This window comes from Sprattus sprattus (genome assembly GCF_963457725.1).
Source record: "Sprattus sprattus genome assembly, chromosome: 1".
NCBI classification, from domain to species: domain Eukaryota; kingdom Metazoa; phylum Chordata; class Actinopteri; order Clupeiformes; family Clupeidae; genus Sprattus; species Sprattus sprattus.
This window is the reverse complement of record NC_137920.1, coordinates 36,051,849-36,075,224: the sequence shown is the minus strand read 5'-3', so window position 1 is coordinate 36,075,224 and position 23,376 is coordinate 36,051,849. Positions and strand designations below refer to the sequence as shown.

At 43.6% G+C, this 23,376-nt stretch overlaps 1 pseudogene across 1 annotated transcript in view; it reads left to right on the top strand.

The window, feature by feature from the left end:
• The window catches only part of LOC308369467 (alpha-1,6-mannosylglycoprotein 6-beta-N-acetylglucosaminyltransferase B-like), a 127,530-nt pseudogene that overhangs the window by 49,371 nt on the left and 54,783 nt on the right, over positions 1-23,376 (top strand). The window contains exons 11-12 of the transcript in view: positions 9,287-9,450; positions 21,361-21,530. The product of the transcript in view is annotated as an alpha-1,6-mannosylglycoprotein 6-beta-N-acetylglucosaminyltransferase B-like (transcript). The remainder of the gene's footprint in view (positions 1-9,286; positions 9,451-21,360; positions 21,531-23,376) is intronic.

Below are 23,376 nucleotides of genomic sequence, written 5' to 3'. Positions count from 1 at the left end.
TGTTCTGGCCTAGGAGGAATATGAGTGATGGTATAGACTTTTCAATCCAGCCTCCATTAAGGGCTTCAGCGCGCCGGGTGGTTGTGCTGGAGCGAGCTGTTTGCATAGGCTGCCTTTGCCATCTGCCATCTTGCTACAGTCACACAGTCTTTCTCTTCCTCGTTGCCCTTTTCCCTCTCCTCCTCCTCCTCTCTCTCACATACTAATTCACATTCAGTCAAGCTTCACTGGCATGACCTCAGCACTGTATAGGATTTCCAAAGTTCAGCAGGACTGGCTTGGTGTGTGGAAGGATTTATTTCTATAGAATAATTGGTAACACTTTATAATAACCCTCCGTAATAAACCATTTATGAAGCATTTGTTCATAGTTTGTTTATCATTTACAAATCGTTACCCCAACATTTACAAACCTTAGTAATGTATTTGTAAATGAGTAGTAATGTATTTATGAACCTGTTTTCTAATGATCTATAAGAGTTTTTTATAAGGACATTAGTTAGCAATTTATAAATGAGTATTAATGTATTTACAAACATTTTTCAAATGCTTTTCTAATGATCTATAATATCATATATAAGGACATGAGTAAGCTGTTTTGAAATGAGTACAGATGTGTTTATGAACATGTTTCAAATGATTTTCTAACGATCTAAAAGATCATTTATAAGGACATTAGTAAGCTATTTGTAAACGAGTAGTCATGTGTGTATGAACATTTTTCAAACCATTTTCTAATTATTTATAAGATCATCAATAAGGTATATAATAATGGTCTGCTCACATTTTGTAAATAATTTACAAATGATTAAGCAAGCAAGTTTCAATGAGTTAGTAATGCTTCATAATAGCCTTTATAAGGTATGTGCTGATGGTCTGCTCACCATTTATGAGTCATCATGAATAATCTTTGTCATGCATAAGCTATCGTCCAATTCATACGTGAAATAATATATGTGAGCACATGTAACACCTTAGTTTATGCTTAATATAGGTTTTTAGAAACCATTTACTTACCATTAGTAACGTGTTTCGCATGGGTTGATATGAAGTGGGCACTGTCTATACTTTATACGCATTTACAAATGGCCAGTAACTGAGGAACATACTATAGAAACCATTTACTAACCATTAGTAAAGTGTTTTGCATGGGTTAATATAAAGTTGCCACTGTCTATACTTTATAAGCATTTACAAAAGGCCCGTGACTGAGGAACATACACTATAGAAACCATTTACTTATCATTAGTAAAGTGTTATGCATGGGTTGATATAAAGTTGAGACTGTCTATACTTTATAAGCATTTACAAATGGCCTGTTACTGAGGGACATACCATTAGTCAACACTTCTGCAGCAACAACTCCAAAAATGACCTCAAACGTTAGATGGTTAAACATATCAATGGCAAAAACACACAACACAGCATCGAGGGAATGGAAAATTGGAAAACATTTATTTAAAAAACTACACTAACAATAAATTCACATTTAAACATGCATTCTAATATGCTAAACACAACAGCAACAATGGAACTTTAAATAAGGGGATCAGCTAGTTTTTTTTTTTATTTATTGCCAAAAGTTTGCCAGACTCTTTATATGCTTTTAATTTGGTTACAATGCTTTCGTCCCCCTCTATGGCATCCTTACACCTCTGTGTAAAACTAGAGAGCTCCTCCGTGGAGGAAGAGTCGGATGACGCGTCGGAGGAATCAGGCCCTGACTTGGATGAAGCGCTTGAGTCGGTTTTCTGCGACTGACTTTTCTTCGCCTCTGGTGGACTGCCCTTGTCCTTTTTTCTTGCTGCTACAAACAGACAATGACAGAGGATGATTAGTGGAAAATATAGGCATGTGGGTGGCACACTAGTAAGTGTGATGGTCTTTGGAAGATAGTTTTCTGAGTTCAAACAAGAACAGGTCGATACAAACGTACGTGAGGAAATGACTAGTATGAAACCACTAGTGTCAATCAACAAAAACACGAAGAGAGTAATGCTAGCAGGAAAATACAATTATGCACTTACATCATCAGTAACGCATACAGCAACACAATGTTAACTTTATGTACTTAGCATTAGAGATTATAAGCACACGGTATTAGACCATGAGGGCACGTATGGGCTGGCACGAAAAGGTTTCAAGTTCCCAAGTGTATTGTCAAATATGGCAAATTGACTTACTCATAGCCAGTTGTTCCCTCAGGAAGTCGCTCTCAAATAGTCATGTCTTTCAGCATCTCCTGCTGCCAGTCCAATTTCTGCCTGGCCATCTCCAGCTCATGGCGCAGTCTAGTTGACGTCAATTGGGCATTAGGAGCGAGTGTGGTCCTAGCTAAATGTTTGGGGGAAAGAATACAACTTTTCAATAAAAATGTTCACACCGCTAATTTCCAATAATCAGGTTAATCATATGCAAATTCAGCGAGAAGGGAAATAGTTTTGTTAGTCTAAGGTTACTAGCTACGAAGTGTAACAGGTGGAACCAACCATAGGAAAGAGTTATATTAAATGAAATGTATTATTTAATTAAAGCTTCAAACAATTATTTCACACTGAAACACTTTTCACCCTGTTCATGACAATATTCTTAACACAGATACCTGTCCTACTCACCGGTGAGTTCTTCTAACTGAAACAAAAGGCACAATAACCAGAACACAAAATATCATTGCCCCGTACCAACATGCACTAAATCCACTGTGTGTTAATAACACTAGCAACATACATTCATAAATGCAATAAACTTATATACATAAATGCAACAAAAGAACGTTTTGTCCATTAACCCTTAGAACTCAATTGACGCGCCGACGCGTCAAAATGTGACTGACGTCACTCTGATACGTTTGTTTAAAAGGCAACGCCTAATCAGGAAGTCATTCTTGAATATTTCAACAGAGTACACTTCAGGCTTCATTTTGATTCCATGTATGTGTGGTTAGGTGCAGTAGAAATAAAACTATCATTATTTAAACAAAACATAAACAATACCACGACCGGAATGTTGTTAGAATGTTATGACTTGAATTCGCGGCAGCGAAAAGCTACAGATGTCATTTTATTGCCACATGAAACAGCGTGGACAAACCAAAACAAACGACGCCATTCATTCATATGACAGACCACTGATCTGTATTACTGTAGGATAGTACATGTACCATATCCAGGAAGTGGACAATCCACAGGAAACACTTTTGTAGATCAGAGCAGGAGTTTCCTGACTAGTGAAGTAGGCGACAAAAGAGGGCGCGGTTAGCATAGCTTTGTCGCTTGTATTGGTCCTGGCTGCTGTATATCATTATCATTATCCACCCATCAACTCTCCACTCATTCATTAATCCACTCAAAACAATATTGAAAATGAATCGTGGACGTAAAGCTTTTAGCGTGGAAGATGTTTTGTCTATGTGGGACGACATCCAGGCCGAGGAAGAAGTTGACGCCGAGTCAAGTTTTAGTGAGAGCAGTGAAGACGAGAACATCCCGCCTCCTCCTCCTGCTGCTGCTGCTGCTTCGTCTGGTCTGAGGTAAGTTTGTTATACGTTTGATAGCGAAATAGATGGCGAAATAGCGGGAAAGTTTTGACAATTTCAATTTAGTATAAACATACAGTGACATCCGAGTGTAACCCTTATTGGAAAAGCAAATCCCATCTGCCTGAAGTATAGCATCTCCCGCGAGTCGCATTTGTAAGTAGAAGTGACAGATTCAAGGCTTGACAGGCAGACATACCGAGTGACAAGTGGTGACAGTCGTAGTTTTGCAAACGTAGGCCTACATGATGATGTGTAACTAATAAGCTTATGATAAACCGTTTTGGTTACTTGCTTTTACCTCGTTTAGTGTTAGGGGTTATGTTTTGTGGGCTGTCTGAAATGATTTCAGATGTTGAGCAGTCCGTTGTTGACGTGAAAGCTATAGCCTACTACTGTAGTAGCCATGCCTAATTTACTGAACCAAATGAAGGCTACTGTGTGTGTGTGTGTGTGTGTCCAGTCTTCACTCCCCTTCCTGAACATTTCATCTGTATTGTAGCAGTGTTTTGGATAGTGCAGACACTCCAGCATTGTTGTTGGGTGTATGCTTGCACTGATATAACTTGAAATGATGGGCCTAATATGAACTGTATTGTTGATAACGTTTTTGAGGAAAAGTTTCATTGTCACTGCATGGTTGGATATGATGCTATAATAGTTATTTTACACAATACATACGCACACAGGTGTATATATGATGCCACTCCTAAAGTGGTCAAATATTTGCATATGAACAGTGTTGGACAGCCAGATGCTGAAAGCGCACACCCAATTTTGTTGCTTTACATGTACAGGAAATGACTGTTTTTTTTTTTCTTTGTGTGTATTGTAGAGGTGACCAGTCTGAAGCCCAACCACCACTAAGGAGGAAAAGAAAGGCTCCTTCCTCTGGACCATTTATCCTTTCAATCTGTAAATAACCTTGCACTTATGTGTTAGGGTGTGTGACACCCTCATACCTCATGGGTTACTTATGACATATTCTGAAAACGCCTATTACAGGTTGCTTTTATATGAGAATATTTATCTGTTTTTGGTATTATATTGCACATTCTAATGAGATTTGTTTTTCAAAAGTGTTAATGTATGCTTTTAATCTGTAAATAACCTGGGATTTATGTGTAAGGGTGTGTGACAGCCATCATCTCTCATGGGTTATTTATGAAAAATATAAAAAACGCCTATAATAGATTGTTGTTAAATTAACATATTTATTTATTTTTGAGAATTATATTGCACATTTCAATTAGATTTTTATGAAATAAGTGTTCATTTATCTTTTCCATCTGTAAATAACCTTGCATTTCTGTGTAAGGGTATGTGACAACCTTCATATCTCATGGGTTACTTATGAAGCCTCCCAAAAACGCCTACAACAGACTGCTGCTATATGACCATGTATACATTTTGGTGAGGTTTATTTCAAAGACAGTGACTTAATTTGTTTCAGAACAAATGTGTTTACAGATTTAGGCAATAAAAACTCTTTAATCTGTATATTTGACATTGTCTATACTCATTTATTTAAAAAAATCTGAATCGGACCTCACATTTTTTTCATGATCATTGCCCTGACATTTTCATATAGTTGGTTAAAATACAACACACCCTACATTATCATATTGCTTAGGTTCTGCTGAGAAAAATGATATAAGATACATAGTAGTGGACCTCTCTGAAGGCCTCCCACATGTGTTTAAAGCCCGATATACAAAAAATCACAAAAAACGCTCTGAGTTCTAAGGGTTAAACACATTACCCAATCAAAATTCAATGTTTTTCACATTCACTATACTGTTCGTCGCACTGTTCTGTTCAACGTTTAGTTCAAAATGGTTGAGCCACGGTCATCAAAGTGTATGGAAATGTTCCCAAGATGCATATTACCGTCCCGGACACTTTGCAGCTCAACAACATCAATCAGTAGCGTGGGAGAGGGAGGGAGGGAGAGAGAGAGAGAGAGATAGCAAGTGTGCTCCACGCACATCAGGGGCTGTAGTGGTGGAAACGGCTAGCTGTCCTCGTTCGTTGGCGTGGTGTAGTCTCCGATGTTGGCGACGAGCTAGTTTCTAAATATTAATACACTTTGCTAGCTAGCGAGGACATTCCACCTCACACTACAGCGTGCTATACTTCTTAGCAGTAACACCGGGCGATCTTCAGAGCTGGTGATGTGAATTCTTGCTTCCTCCACACGGCCACTCTACCGTAGTTCATCCGTAACACGGACACTAACAGACCTTACAAACTTGGAGTTAAACTTGCAATTAACTGACTTATCCTACCGTCACTCTTTCTCAATCACATGTGAGCTATCCGGGCGCCGCCATCTTCTCTCTTAACATTCTCCGTCTGCCCCTTGTCCAGCCCTCTCCGCTCACTCCATTGGCCAGTGCACCAACTTTCCAGTCACTGATTGGCTGGACCTATGGTCAAGTTCTGTGGTGCTATTGGGTGTGGAACAGAGATTGATATCCCAAAGTTATCGCAGGGGCCAATGGAGAGAGCGGAGAGGGCGGGACAAGGGGCAAACGGAGAATGTAAGAGAGAAGATGGCGGCGCCCGGATAGCTCACATGTGATTGAGAAAGAGTGACGGTAGGATAAGTCAGTTAATTGCAAGTTTAGCTCGAAGTTTGTTAGGTCTGTTAGTGTCCGTGTTACGGATGTTACAGATGAACTACGGTAGAGTGGTCGTGTGGAGGAAGCAAGAATTTACATCACCAGCTCTGAAGATCGCCCGGTGTTACTGCTAAGAAGTATAGCACGTTGTAGTGTGAGGCGGAATGTCCTCGCTAGCTAGCAAAGTGTATTAATATTTAGAAACTAGCTCGTCGCCAACATCGGAGACTACACCACGCCAACGAACGAGGACAGCTAGCCGTTTCCACCACTACAGCCCCTGATGTGCGTGGAGCACGCTTGCTCTCTCTCTCTCTCTCCCTCCCTCTCCCACGCTACAGATTGATGTTGTGGTAAGTAATACCCTCCCCGTTGTGACTCCACATCGTCAATGAGCTGCAAAGTGTCCGGGACGGTAATATGCATCTTGGGAACATTTCCATACACTTTGATGACCGTGGCTCAACCATTTTGAACTAAACGTTGAACAGAACAGTGCAACGAACAGCATAGTGAATGTGAAAAACATTGAATTTTGATTGGGTAATGTGTTTAATGGACAAAACGTTCTTTTGTTGCATTTATGTATATAAGTTTATTGCATTTATGAATGTATGTTGCTAGTGTTATTAACACACAGTGGATTTAGTGCATGTTGGTACGGTGCAATGATATTTTGTGTTCTGGTTATTGTGCCTTTTGTTTCAGTTAGAAGAACTCACCGGTGAGTAGGACAGGTATCTGTGTTAAGAATATTGTCATGAACAGGGTGGAAAGTGTTTCAGTGTGAAATAATTGTTTGAAGCTTTAATTAAATAATACATTTCATTTAATATAACTCTTTCCTATGGTTGGTTCCACCTGTTACACTTCGTAGCTAGTAACCTTAGACTAACAAAACTATTTCCCTTCTCGCTGAATTTGCATATGATTAACCTGATTATTGGAAATTAGCGGTGTGAACATTTTTATTGAAAAGTTGTATTCTTTCCCCCAAACATTTAGCTAGGACCACACTCGCTCCTAATGCCCAATTGACGTCAACTAGACTGCGCCATGAGCTGGAGATGGCCAGGCAGAAATTGGACTGGCAGCAGGAGATGCTGAAAGACATGACTATTTGAGAGCGACTTCCTGAGGGAACAACTGGCTATGAGTAAGTCAATTTGCCATATTTGACAATACACTTGGGAACTTGAAACCTTTTCGTGCCAGCCCATACGTGCCCTCATGGTCTAATACCGTGTGCTTATAATCTCTAATGCTAAGTACATAAAGTTAACATTGTGTTGCTGTATGCGTTACTGATGATGTAAGTGCATAATTGTATTTTCCTGCTAGCATTACTCTCTTCGTGTTTTTGTTGATTGACACTAGTGGTTTCATACTAGTCATTTCCTCACGTACGTTTGTATCGACCTGTTCTTGTTTGAACTCAGAAAACTATCTTCCAAAGACCATCACACTTACTAGTGTGCCACCCACATGCCTATATTTTCCACTAATCATCCTCTGTCATTGTCTGTTTGTAGCAGCAAGAAAAAAGGACAAGGGCAGTCCACCAGAGGCGAAGAAAAGTCAGTCGCAGAAAACCGACAAGCGCTTCATCCAAGTCAGGGCCTGATTCCTCCGACGCGTCATCCGACTCTTCCTCCACGGAGGAGCTCTCTAGTTTTACACAGAGGTGTAAGGATGCCATAGAGGGGGACGAAAGCATTGTAACCAAATTAAAAGCATATAAAGAGTCTGGCAAACTTTTGGCAATAAATAAAAAAAAAAACTAGCTGATCCCCTTATTTAAAGTTCCATTGTTGCTGTTGTGTTAAGCATATTAGAATGCATGTTTAAATGTGAATTTATTGTTAGTGTAGTTTTTTAAATAAATGTTTTCCAATTTTCCATTCCCTCGATGCTGTGTTGTGTGTTTTTGCCATTGATATGTTTAACCATCTAACGTTTGAGGTCATTTTTGGAGTTGTTGCTGCAGAAGTGTTGACTAATGGTATGTCCCTCAGTAACAGGCCATTTGTAAATGCTTATAAAGTATAGACAGTCTCAACTTTATATCAACCCATGCATAACACTTTACTAATGATAAGTAAATGGTTTCTATAGTGTATGTTCCTCAGTCACGGGCCTTTTGTAAATGCTTATAAAGTATAGACAGTGGCAACTTTATATTAACCCATGCAAAACACTTTACTAATGGTTAGTAAATGGTTTCTATAGTATGTTCCTCAGTTACTGGCCATTTGTAAATGCGTATAAAGTATAGACAGTGCCCACTTCATATCAACCCATGCGAAACACGTTACTAATGGTAAGTAAATGGTTTCTAAAAACCTATATTAAGCATAAACTAAGGTGTTACATGTGCTCACATATATTATTTCACGTATGAATTGGACGATAGCTTATGCATGACAAAGATTATTCATGATGACTCATAAATGGTGAGCAGACCATCAGCACATACCTTATAAAGGCTATTATGAAGCATTACTAACTCATTGAAACTTGCTTGCTTAATCATTTGTAAATTATTTACAAAATGTGAGCAGACCATTATTATATACCTTATTGATGATCTTATAAATAATTAGAAAATGGTTTGAAAAATGTTCATACACACATGACTACTCGTTTACAAATAGCTTACTAATGTCCTTATAAATGATCTTTTAGATCGTTAGAAAATCATTTGAAACATGTTCATAAACACATCTGTACTCATTTCAAAACAGCTTACTCATGTCCTTATATATGATATTATAGATCATTAGAAAAGCATTTGAAAAATGTTTGTAAATACATTAATACTCATTTATAAATTGCTAACTAATGTCCTTATAAAAAACTCTTATAGATCATTAGAAAACAGGTTCATAAATAGATTACTACTCATTTACAAATACATTACTAAGGTTTGTAAATGTTGGGGTAACGATTTGTAAATGATAAACAAACTATGAACAAATGCTTCATAAATGGTTTATTACGGAGGGTTATTATAAAGTGTTACCGAATAATTGTCTTACCCCCCCTACCCCTGTCTCCCCCTTTCTATCTCCCTCTCTCTCTCTTTCTCCCTCTCCCCCTGTCTCTCTGTCTCTCCCCTCCCCTGCAGGCGGCCTTCCGTACGGACCTGTCGTCTCTGCTGGAGCAGGTCGGCACCGGCAAGGAGTCCCTGAGCTTCATGAAGAGGAGGATCCGCAGGCTGGCAGCACAGTGGTCCACGGCCGCCCAGCGCCTGGACACCAAGCTCCAAGCTCTTTTATTGATTTAGTTTTTGTTGCTGTGTAGGGCTGTTTATCATCAGTAATTAGGAGTGGACAAGATGTGTATGGGTGCTTGCATGTGTGTTTGTGTTTGTGGGGAAGTTTTAACTGTGCTTCCAGTCCCATCAGCTGATAACAGCTTCACGTGTCATCTTGTGTTCTGTGCATGCATGCGCTCCACCTGGCATTTATGTAGTAGAGCTGTCAGCAGTCCTCCATGGGCCACATCCCCCACACAGCCATGCACTCCACCCGCTGGGGAACACACCTCTACACTAAAGGATGGGGAACACACCTCCACACTAGAGGATGGGGAACACACCTCCACACTAGAGGATGGGGAACACACCTCCACACTAGAGGATGGGGGGATGGTGAACACACCTCCACACTAGAGGATGGGGAACACACCTCCACACTAGAGGATGGGGAACACACCTCCACACTAGAGGATGGGGAACACACCTCCACACTAGAGGATGGGGAACACACCTCCATACTAGGGGATGGGGAACACACCTCAACACTAGAGGATGGGGAACACACCTCCACACTAGAGGATGGGGAACACACCTCCATACTAGGGGATGGGGAACACACCTCAACACTAGAGGATGGGGAACACACCTCCGCACCAGAGGATGGGGAACACACCTCCACACTAGAGGATGGGGAACACACCTCCACACTAGAGGATGGGGAACACACCTCCATACTAGGGGATGGGGAACACACCTCAACACTAGAGGATGGGGAACACACCTCCACACTAGAGGATGGGGAACACACCTCAACACTAGAGGATGGGGAACACACCTCCACACTAGAGGATGGGGAACACACCTCCACACTAGGGGATGGGGGGATGGGGAACACACCTCCACACTAGAGGATGGGGAACACACCTCCATACTAGGGGATGGGGAACACACCTCCATAATAGAGGATGGGGAACACACCTCCACACTAGAGGATGCGGAACACACCTCCACACTAGAGGATGGGGAACACACCTCCACACTAGAGGATGGGGGGATGGGGAACACACCTCCACACTAAGGGATGGGGAACACACCTCCACACTAGAGGATGGGGAACACACCTCCACACTAGAGGATGGGGAACACACCTCCACACTAGAGGATGGGGAACACACCTCCACACTAGAGGATGGGGAACACACCTCCACACTAGAGGATGGGGGGATGGTGAACACACCTCCACACTAGAGGATGGGGGGATGGTGAACACACCTCCACACTAGAGGATGGGGAACACACCTCCACACTAGAGGATGGGGGGATGGTGAACACACCTCCACACTAGAGGATGGGGAACACACCTCCATACTAGAGGATGGGGGGATGGGGAACACACCTCCACACTAGAGGATGGTGAACACACCTCCACACTAGAGGATGGGGAACACACCTCCATACTAGAGGATGGGGGGATGGGGAACACACCTCCACACTAGAGGATGGGGAGATGGGTGTTCTGCCAGCACTACTAACTCATGGCACTTTATCTCACTTAGACCGTCTTCCAGCCTGGACACTTAAATTGGCTGTCACTAGCCTCAGTAGTACAGAGGAGGGGAGGGGTAAAGTGAAAATGGTTGGAAGGAGGGTGGAAAGTCTTTGGGTAAAAGAACAGGGACATGCAGCCATCAGCGGTGGGTCTTTGAGGACGGGCCTATGGGCATATCCTTGCTAGTGTTTGTCTTTGACACACAATTTCAGTAAGACGTCTCCAGACTGTGAACTGTCATCACGTCATCTCAAAGTCATGTCTGGCCCCGGGAGACTACTACCGCTCTTCACTGCAGTCGTGTACCAGCCTCATTTGAGTCTAATCAAGCTTAGTGTTAGTTCAGGCAGGCCACGGGAGTCTGCCTACTGCCTTGCTTATCAACTGACACTCAGCTCATTCACCAGGTCGCTCTCTCAATTAAGGGCGTCCATTTGAGGCAGTTCTCACTCATTCCAGTTCTCCTGTTGAGCTGCCAATCAAATACCCCCTACCACCCCAGCTCCGCCGTTATTCAAATGATTGTACTGCATGTTCTTGTATTTGTCATATTATACTGCATTTATTACAGTAATGGTCTTTATTATTGTAATGCATGTTCTTGTATTTGTCATATTATACCGCATTTATTACAGTAATTGTCTTTTAGGTTGTATTTATGTTGCTTGTATTATTGTGATGTAGGTGTAATTGGGTACCATTCTCATTTGGGAGTACCAGATTAGGTAGGTATCTTAACCAGTGAGCAGGCGCCGGATGAATGTGGGTGCAATTGTGTATGAATGTGATATTGACTTCACGAGGGCCACCAAGACACACTGGTGCTGTCCTTGCAACAGCAACAATATGTTGGTAATCTCACCCGATTGGACAGGGATCAACCATTCAACACAAAGGCAGATCAATTAGGTTGATAATCAACAAATCAGTCTCATAAAATATATTATACTATCAATTTGGAACAATGATTTATAATTAAATTAATAACTACAAACAAAGTTACCTTATTAATCGTATGGTTGAAGGTCATTGGAGTTCTAAATAGAAGAGGTTGACAACGTCCATTCTTGTGTAACATTAAATAAACCAGCGTATATAAATCAAAGTATTTATTTACACAATGATAAGGAAATAACACACAATATGTAATCTAGCTAAATCAGGGGTCTTCAACGTTTTTCAGGCCAGGGACCCCCAAACTGATGGCGAGATGAGCAGGGACCCCCTACTATATAAATTGCATACATTTAAAAAAATATATATACTGGGCCTAGCGCCAAATAAACATAGCTACCCTGTTATTGTGTATTCAATATACTAAGCTATTCAAATAATACAAAGGTAAATATAATCATTTCACATTATTATTTTTTAACATTGAATTTAACCTAACATTTTTGAACAATGAATTTAACTTAACATTTTTTTAACATTGAATTGAATTTAAAACATGAAAGGTACATGGTGGCAGTGCCACTGCCATTTATAAACATACATCTTGCAAACAACTCTGAGCTAACAATTAATAACAACTTATTAAATAATTCACAGATATGTTTTTATTTCATCATACATAAAAAAGGGACAGTGAATCCTCAAGCATCTGTCGATGGCACACATCCTCCCACATTAGTGAGATGTATCTTCTTTTCAATAACTCCTGACTGACACGATCCAACGTGTGTGACGGAGGAGGAGTCTGGCACATGGAGTTGTGTTGACAACATAGATGTCAACAAACCAATCACACCGCTAGCAAGTTGTTAAGATTGTCAGTAGTAGCATGCTAACATTAGCTAGGGGGCTCACACACCTCGCAAATCCTCTCAGACTTATTTTTCAGTTACAATTAACGTTTTTTGCTTAGATTTAAAAAAAAAAAGACAGTACAGTGTCTATTTCTCTTAATTTTTTTTTTTTTTTTTTTTTTTAAATCTAAGCAAAAAAATGTCAAACTAACAATTTATAGGTACAAACAAGACCAGCTATGGTTTGGTCCTCCATCTTTAATTTTTGATCTTCGCGCTATTTAGACTTGAGCAGAAAGCGTTCTGATTGGCTAGTGCCTGTGCATGAAAGGTGCTGTGAGTGAACCGGTGCCCAGCTTGAGAGAGCTCCTGTGGGTAGCTGAATGTGTCGATTGGACTAAAAGATAACGTCTTCTCGATCAATTTATACGTTCGATACAATATGCTGGATTTATGTTAATGTAAATTTAAAGGGAATAAATACAATTCTGATTTGGAAGACATTTAAATTTGTGGGGAAAAAAAATGGCTGAATTTTTTTTTTTTTTTTTAAATCTAAGCAAAAAAATGTCAAACTAACAATTTATAGGTACAAACAAGACCAGCTATGGTTTGGTCCTCCATCTTTAAATTTTGATCTTCACGCTATTTAGACTTGAGCAGAAAGCGTTCTGATTGGCTAGTGCCTGTGCATGAAAGGTGCTGTGAGTGAACCGGTGCCCAGCTTGAGAGAGCTCCTGTGGGTAGCTGAATGTGTCGATTGGACTAAAAGATAACGTCTTCTCGATCAATTTATACGTTCGATACAATATGCTGGATTTATGTTAATGTAAATTTAAAGGGAATAAATACAATTCTGATTTGGAAGACATTTAAATTTGTGGGAAAAAAAATGGCTGAATTTTTTTTTTTTTTTTTTTTAGAAATATTAAAAAAAATGATCTTATCAACCAAAGATTTCGCGACCCCCCTGCAGTACCTCCGCGGACCCCCTGTTGAAGACCCCTGAGCTAAATGTATCTAACTAATGAATTGAAGGAGTATATGTGCGTGTAAGGGAGAGGGAGTGTGTGTGCGCAAGCTTGTACGCTCTGAGTTGCGCTGTTAGGAGCGCGCCTGAAAATATGTGTGTGCGTGTGTTCCTTTGTCCTGACCACAGTAGTTCCGCGTGCATGTGTATGCACGTTCGTGAACATATGTGTGGTATGAAAGGGACGAGCCTATTTGCAGCGCGAAGTTCGAGGATATGCTTCCCGTGTGTGGCTATATGAAAGCCAATGTATGTGTAATCGTATGTGATTTAAAATGCCATGTTAGAAGAGGGAAATGGTTAGTAACGCATGCAAGTCCCGATGTATATGAGAAGCAATCATAACGTTAACCCTTAGATGGTGTGGCAAAGCCAACTACCAACTAACAATGAAAGTATATAACAGTTATGTTCGGTAAACAAAACAGATACAATACATGAACAATGGCATATGTTAACAGTCCTATGCTTAGCCAGGTTGTGAATAGCTAAATAGCTAGCTGCCCAATCGATGTTTACCAGTCCTTTGTAAAAGTGTTGGCGCATCCGATGTGTCTGAGGCAGAGAAGTGATGAAAACGTCCATGAGTGGAAAGTTGTCCTTGCTGTGATGTCGTCGGTATTACACTGCAGTTTAGATCGGAGGATTTGATCGCTCGGAATGCTGCAGTATCGCGAATACTGTTGTGCTTCGTTTCTCCCGTTGCAGAGTTAGCTGGCAGGTCTTATTGTTAGCTGCTTTGCTAAACTTACTTTGTCTCAGTTAGCGGGCAGTGTTTGGCTAACGAGAGATTGTCTTTGTTGAGAACAAAAAAAGTAGGCCTTCACCAGTTGATGGTGGAAGGACGGAGACGCTCCTTGGCCGACGCCAGGAGGTAGACAGATGTGAGTTGGCCAACGCCAGAGTAGAAAGAGAAAGAATGTATCATTTCAACGCCGTTTATAAGCAAAAGTACGTCACGATTTTAACACCTTGTTTTCAGCCAATACTGTCTCTGTGAAATGTCAGATAAGAAAGTCAGAGTGATAAGGGAATTGTGGGTAATGAAGTCTTTTGTTGGACTCCACCTACAGTGACATTGTTCTGCGTTCCTTGTTGTAATATTTGTATTTGGCTTCATTATTCTGTTATTGCATGAAACTATATCTTACCTGCTGCTTACTCACCTAACTCGTGCTGGGAATGTTAAAGCCACTGTACAGTTACACTTATACCACTATGATGAGCAGAAGCCCCCCCCGACCCCGAAGTCATTCCGCGAAAGATAACTGCATGCGTGTCAGTAATACATTGTAAATTGTAAAGCTAGATGAGAGTGGACCTGACTGAGATGCACCTCAGAGCTGGATAGATGTTTCACCGTCAGCCTGTGGCTCACCCCCAAACTCATGGTGCGCACAGCGGTCAGTCCCCCTCCACAGCTACCTCTCCTCGTCCTCCTCCACCGCATTCTCTCCTCATCCCCCTCCACCTCCACCGCTCCCTCTCCTCGTCTCCCTGCTTCCTAGCATCCGCTGGCAGGGAGGCCAATTTACAGCGGCAGCGCCCGCTCCAGAAAGTAGACGAAGATGATGGGAGATCACAATTAATCACAGCCAATTAAAGAAATCACTGCTGTCTCGGGGCACGCCTGGATGGTGGGGTGGTTGTGTGGAGGTGTTGGGGGATGTGGGGGTGAGGAGGTGCGTTGTGAAGCCCCTGCAGCGTCTCCCTTTGCCTGCATGCCTGCCTGCCTGATTCTCTCTCTCTCTCGGGAGGTGAGCGGGTGTGGGGCTCCACACCTGGCCATCCGTCCTCATTAAGGCCCAACACGGGGGAGATGGAGGAGGGATGGTGGGGGGATGGGGGTTTGGGGCTGGAGTGTGTGAGGTTTCTTTACCACTCCTGCCATCTGTGAAGAGGGGTGATTGGGGAGCCCCCACTACCACAGATCGTTAACTTCCGTCATGCAGCGCACAAACACGATGCACACTAAAATAAAATAAATAAGCTCCATTCTCACCACAGGGTGCTGGGGTAGGGATAGGATGTGTGTGTGTGTGTGTGTGTGTGTGTGTGTGTGTGTGTGTGTGTGTGTGTGTGTGTGTGTGTGTGTGTGTGTGTGTGTGTGTGTGTGTGTGTGTGTGAGAAAGTGGTGTGTTGTTTGTTTACACTTTTGGAAGGAGTGGACTGGCCAGATTTGGTCCTTGTTCACTATGCAGTCAGTGGGAAGCCTTATCTGTTTTCTCTACAAAAGCTGCCTGCTCTGGATTCACACACACACACACACACACCCACAAACACATACACACAAAGCACTGAAGCCAGTCATCAGCTGTAAAGAAAGGGAGCCGCAGTAAAACTCAGCTCTGTTCTGCTGCAGCAACCCAGACACGCTCGACAAAAAAAAAAAAGCTGCGGTTTCCCCTCATTCACCCTCCTCTGCGATGGGGCCGAGTGTTTTTCATTTCAATAGTTTGCTGATATTCATTTCACCCCCCCTCGTTTTTGGTCTTGTTGTTGTTGTTGATTAAGTTCCTGGAATTGTAATAATACAGAATACGTGTTTGGGCATTGGACTGAGAACAGCTCGGTTGCTGGCTGCTCACAGCACGGTTGCCAAGGGTCGCTTTTCTTTCTACCCATCATCCCCGGCTCAGAGAGGGTGGGAAGCAGCTCCCCAAGGGAGAATGGAATGAGGGAGCGAGAGCTGTGGTATACTGAACAAATCTAGGCTTGTGTACCCAGGATATTTCTCTTTAAACATGAAACCTTCCTGAATACTCCACACATTGATTTGTAGAGTGAATTCAGGGGGTGGTGTCCTTTCATGAAGGAGCCGCTTGTCATCTTCTCAAAGAGAGATTTGAACCTTTTTATGGTCCACATGGAAGGAAGGTCTAACAGGGCATGTCCCTCCTAAATCAATAATGATGGATATGGTGGTTGAAGGTCACAGAGATTTAGTGAAATGTCAGTGGTCTCATGTTATGAAAGGCAAATTCAGACACCAGAAGGTAAAGGCAAATGACTGAAGAAGAAAAACAAATCAGCCGTCTCTCCATGTACATTTTACATATAATATTGCGTGGGTGGGCAGACTATCTTCAGCCTGAGAGGGTTAACAATTTATTTCCCCTTAGTTATTAGCCTTGGGTATGTATAATCCACTTCGTCTGTGGAATCGGCTGTCTGTAACAGCCTAAAAAAACATCCCCTCTCCATCTCTCCATTCACGAGAGCCAACGCATCTGTGTAAACTCCACTTCAGTGGGCTTATTTGTGTTAATTAGTGAGACATCACTGAGACAATTTAACGAGCACGAGCGAGTGAGCAGACACAAATGAATTTCTTGAGCGAGTGAGCGAGCCTCGTGGCCAGGAATACCAATGGCGCCCACGTGGCACCTCTCAGAGGAGTTGTGTGCAGAGGGTATCTACTAAACCACGTCTCAAATGAGAGGCTGACCCCGTCGCCCAGGAGGACATTAACCTGAGGTCATATAGAGAAGCTAGGTGCGAAGGGAGGATGACAGGAGCTTTGATTTGAAGGGGGAATCGGTGCCCTCGTGCCAGCTGGCGTGGGGGTGGTAAGGGATGGGCCGGTTACGATGCCAGCTTGTGGGTTATTCTCGGACATCTGTGCCCCCCCTGACAAGGGGGTTGGACAGGGGCGGCCATTTGCCCCACATCACACGGACGTCCTCGTGAAAACACCAGACGTGGTAAGCGATGAGCTCCATGGCTGAAACCCCTTCCCCTCCCCCCAATCCCCCCTCCTGTGCGACCTGTGATCACCTCACTCCCCTCCACTGTGCGACCTGTGATCACCTCACTCCCCTCCCCTTGCCCAACCTCTGCATCTCAGCGTCATTAGCATTCTAAAGCGGCCAGCGTCCCACTAAGCTAGCTGATGGCTCTCTGTTCTCTGACAGGCCGTAATAGAGACTTCTCTGCCAAGCAGCCTGCTGTACCCATTCCCCACATCCCTGCTTGAGTACCCTCCACAAACACACACACACACACACAGACACACACACACACACACACACTTCGGTGTGGAGCTGCACAAACATGTCACCGGCGTCAAGGTCATCTACCGTCGGCCATGATACGCATCGGTCGTGATCAAGGCTGGTGACGCCGCGCTGGCACTCTCCCGGCACGAACAATGACTTATCTCTCGCGCCCAGCGTCCGAACCGCTCCACACTCGGTCGGCTGCTGATACCCGCGGTTCCGGCTGGGCACCCAATCTCGCCAGCCCGGCCACGGCTTGGCGAGCACTCAGAGGCCCCAGCCTCCCCGTCTCCCCCCAGTGCCCTCCCTGGCCGAGTCGAAGTCTGGCAGACAAAATAAAAGAGTTTGTCTTTTTGTTCCCATAGGGGAGAACCCATGAACGTTCTACCTTTAAGACGTTTTTAAAGAAGCTTGTTTTTTATTTCATAGTGCATTCATTAGCATGGGAATAAGGGGATTGTTTTGAGGAGCGAGAGAGTCAGACCCAGTAGATATACTACATAGTGTATAATAAGGACATAAGGTACTGCAGGCGTGCGGCACACACTGGTGTATTTTTGAGGTTCTCATCTCTCTCTCTTCTCCGTGTTCTGACTCGTTTCTCACTCTCGTCTCTCATCCCTGTTCCCCAGCTCAATCCCCAGGTGTACCTCTGCAAAGGTGTTTTGATCTGCAGCACGCAGAGAGACCTGCACTTCTGCTGCACCCTTCTCCCTCTCTGTCACCTCTTGGAGGAGGCCTTTGGGGAGAAACAGAAGTCCAAATTACCCCCCCCCCCTCCATTGTCCCCCAGCCTGATAACTCCCAGCAGACCCCCAGAGAAAGCAGAATGGGCTGAAAGAGAAAAAGACACAGCCAACGACAGAGAAGAATGTCTGTTATTGCGGTGGCATGAAATATGAGGGAGGATTTATTAGAAAGGTTTTGTTTTTGCTACATTTCCCCCTTCCCTTTTACCTTCCTTCCCTTCCTTTTAGCTCTCTGTTTGAGGAGGCTCTGGATGACAGGCATCGCCATAGAGACTGAAAAAGCGTTTCTATTAGAGAGTAGAGCAGAGCAAAGCCACATACTCTTAGAGAAATGATGTTCCAAAAAAACCTACTGGTGAAAATACCACAACATGCACTCATTCAATCTTACACAACTCAATTAAGGTATGTGGCAGCTCTACAAAGTAATGGAGTGACATCAACAAGGTGGGGTTTTTTTTCATCCGATGATTTCGCATTGGGAGATATTCTACTGTGCTGACAGATTGGATTATTTTTGTTGCCGGTATGCTTTTCTTTTGTTGTTAGCATAGGAAAATACCATTTCATTGCAAACTGCAATAATATTGCATAGCATTGTATAAGTTATCAACTACATAGCATGGCACTGTAGCTCTGTGTGCAGTATATTGCTTATTTTGAGATTGTATTCTGAAATGTGTCTAGATATGAACCGTTCATGTGTCCCGGTGCATGTGTGTGTGTGTGTGTGTGTGTGACAGAGAGGTAATAAAAATGCGGTTAACAGCAGTAGCACAGGCATGGTACAGTAACCCCCCCCATCCCCCCTCCCCGTCTTTCACCCAAGGGTTGAGATGTTCTCTGGCCCTGACCCCCCACCCCCCTGCCACCCCCTCCCATATTGTAATTACATTTGATTTGTGTTTGCTATAAAATGAGAGTTAATAGACCACGGACATTAGATGAGCAAGCCACACTATAAAGGCTATTGTTTGATTCATGGTTCCTGCTGTGTCATGGTTCCTGCTGTGTTCTGGTCAGCCCATTAGTGGCTAGACAGAGTTCAAAGCCGAGGAAAGAAAAACTTTGGGAAACTTTCTGTGCCTGAAGAAGAAAAGAAGAAAATCTTTCGCTACGTAATGGAAACAAATGGTCTCCTAATTAGATTTGATTGTATTCCAGTCTAGACTGCTAACTGTGTTATATCTCCTCCTGCATCATCTGTATCTCATCTAATGCGTTTGATTGTGTTCTGTTGATTTCCACTTTGCTCACTATTGTATTTCATTGTACTGTAATGAAAACGGAACCGAAGTAAATGCAATGCAGGTCCTTCTTGGATCTCCTCTCACCACAGAGGTCACTTCATGCTTTGCTGTCTATCCCCCCGCTACTCATTGAGCTCCAATGGCTGCCTGTAGCTGCTCGCAATAAGTTCAAGTCACTTATGCTTGCCTACAGAGTGCTTGCTTGGTCTGCTCCCACCTACCTAAATCGTCTTGTAAGGCCAAATGTAACACCCAGGATGCTGCGCTCGTCTAGTAAGCGTCGTTTGGCTCTGCCGTTTGTGCAAGTACGTCAATCCAGACTATTCTCATTTGTAGTTCCACGTTGGTGGAACGAACTGCCTAGCACTACCAGAGCAGGGGCGTCCCTCTACCTTTAAGACGCTTTTGAAGACCCAACTCTTCAGAGAGCACCCCCCTTCCTAAACTGGCACTTCGCTTAACTTGCTTAACTTGCTTAACTTGCTCTTACAGCGGTTACATCCCTGCATTTCTTTTTCTTTTCTATTTCGTTTTTCTTTTTAATTTTTATTTATTTTCTATGTAAAGTAGTATTTATTGTTACACCAGGGTTATAATGCTCGTAGCTTGACTGTTCTCTCCCTTTTACGTCGCTTTGGATAAAAGCGCCTGCTAAATGACTAAATGTAAATGTAAATGTCTGACTGTTTGACTGGTGGGATGTCTGTCATCATCCAACGCGTGTCATGTCTGTATGGTGGGGTTACAAACAAACGCTAACAGGCGTTGGACTTTGTACAGAGGGAACGCAGAACAGTCTAGTGCTGCAGCTCAGAATTGTGCGTCAATTCAGGCATCACAGGAGAGAGAGAGAGAGAGAGAGAGAGAGAGAGAGGGAGTGAGAGAGAAGCAAGCAGAGAGAGAGGACGAGGAGGATTCTTATAGAAGCTTAATGAGGTGCTTCACTGCTGAATGAGGGAAGCTTTTAATCACTTCAGAGTGAAGTCGCTCTGTTCCCTCAGACAGCTGGACTCGCTTACTCCTCTTCTTTCTCCTCTCTTACTCTCTCTCTCTCTGTCACCCTCTCTCTTACTCTATCACTCTCTCTCTCTCAACCTCACTGACACTTTTGTCTTAAATATCAGTCTCCCTTTCACTCTCTATCTCTTCCCCTCTCATGTCTGTTTTCTCTTTCTCGCTCTGTATCTTTTCTCACTCTCTCTCTCTCTCTCGCTCGCTCTCTTTCTCTCTCTCTCTCTCTCTCTCTCTCTCTCTCTCTCTCTCTCGGTGGGGGATAACCCTCAGATGCAGCTCAGACGATCCCAGCTCCAAAGGCAATTGTTTCCATTCGATAAGGAGCTCAAAAGGGTGTACACGCTGATCCTATAAGAGGCGTAGAGTCAGTCAGCCATGTTGCTCACACAAAGTAAAGTTTCCCCATCAAGTTTGTTTCTTCTCCCCCCATCGTCCCTCTCGACCAGCCGTCTCCCTTTTCTCCTCTTCATTTTCTCTACTCCACAGGAGCCATGAAATTGAACTCCTGTGTACTCTCTTTCTCCTTTATTCTCCTGTAGTCCATCAAGCTTTGTCAGATTTTTTTGTCTCTCTTTCTTCCTCTCCTCCTCCTCTTCCGAAGCAGATCCTGGTCCACGTTGGCTTCCTGACGGAGGACTCCGGGGAGGTGTTCAGCCCCAAGGTCCTGAAGGTGGGCCCCCTGGGAGAGATGGTGCAGTGGGCCGACATCCTGACCGCCCTCTACGTGCTCGGACACAACCTCAAGATCTCCATCTCGGTCAAGGAGCTTCAGGGGTGAGTCTATGCTCTGTGCTGACCGTGCATACTGTTGTTTTTTTGTCTTCCTCCGAGGTGTTCTGTGGTGTTCAGTGCTAATGCAAGGTTGCGGATATACAAGGTGTGTATCACAATTGAGCGAAGGAAGAAAATAGCTACTCGGGGGCCCGAGCTGTTGTTTTCTGAATGTGTGAAGCTCACAGCAGGTGCCCTTTGAAAAACAAAGGCTCTTTAAACGTGTCAAGGTGAACCTCTGTGCCACCGTGGTGATCGCTGCAGTAGAATGAAAGATTCTCGACACTCGAGATGCACTTATTTATTTGATTTCATTAAAAAGAGCCGCAGGGACTATATAACCAAACAAAGCTCTCGCTCTCTCTCTCTCTCTCTCTCTCTCTCTCTCTGTGAGTGTGAAAGAAATCAGTATTTGAATATTTGAAGACATTTTTCATTTATTGCTTTTTCTATCCAGTTGTCTTACATTTGCAGCAACTCTGCAGGTGTGAGTTTCCCCCTCTCTAGCAGACACTGTGGTAACCAGTGATGCCTCAGACCAGGGGACAGGGGTACTGGTCAGGAGAGATTCATGCTTGTGCTGTCTTGTCCACTCGTCCCCCCATGGGGAAAATGACTGGCTGTTGATGCAGTTTTGTCCCCTTTATCGCCTCAGTCCAAAAAATACAGACGGCACTCTATATAACACTTGCTCTGGCTGCAAGACATATGTATTTTTTTTTGTCTCTTGACTTCTTTTGACTTGACTTAGAGGCGGTATCGATCGCTATTGATCCAGTGTTTTTCGTGAGCTGTTGTTACTTTCACCGCCGTATAATTTTTTATCCCGCCCGGCGAGTCAGCAGCCTTTTTATTCGTCTAAATGATGCAGACATGAGCTTGGCGGGCGTAAATCTGTCTGCCTGACAGAGGAGAGAGAGAGGAGGCAGCGCCACGTTTGGCTACCAAAGCAGAAACGAAAAGGGCTTGCTAAATCATAGCTGTCACTCCAGACGCACACACTCAAACACAAACACAAACACCCCCCACACACATACACACACACAAACACACACACACACACATTCGCAAACATGCGCACATGCACAGACCCATTCATACACTCATATGTCTCATATGTCGCATTTTCACAGACCTAGTCACTGATGGAGACGTAAGAGGTCTAGCACGGGCCGACTCTTCAAATTGTGTCGTCTCCTCTCCTCGACCGGCGTCCGTTAACTGTTGGCGCACGTGCGGGTGGCCCCAAGGCAGCATGGGTAAATGGCATTAAATCAGCATGCAGGAGGCCTCGTGCAGCGCGGGTGTCACCATCAGTCACCCCAGAAGCGCTGGCAGCTCTCGTTCCCTCCTGTTTTATGGACACACGCGTGCGACAGGAGGGAGTGCCCTGGAAGGTTCCGTTGTGCCAAGAGGGGAGGATGGTTGTCAGTGACAACAACATTGTTTTGAGAGATGTACCACACATCATCATCAGCCCCCCCCGGCATCCCGCCCGCACCCCCATGCCTCTCTATTTGCCCCCAAACAGTGGGATAGATGGCCGTGTATCAGCACCTGTAGGGCAGAGAGAGCAGAGACCTCTCATCAGTACCAGGGTGGAGGGGGACCGACTCAATCATCTGGCTCCCTCTTATTGACCTCAGGGCACAACACAGCCAGGGGAGGAAGGGGAGTCTGTAGTATAAAGAACTGAGTACCCAAGGTTCATTTTTATGGAAGGTTTTCTTTTGTTGTCTTTTCTCTCTCTCTCTCTTTCTCTCTGAATCTTTTTATTTCTCAATCTCTCCCTTTCTCTCTATCAGTCTCTCTCTTTCTCTCTTTTTCTCTCTCTGTCTCTTTGGTTGCT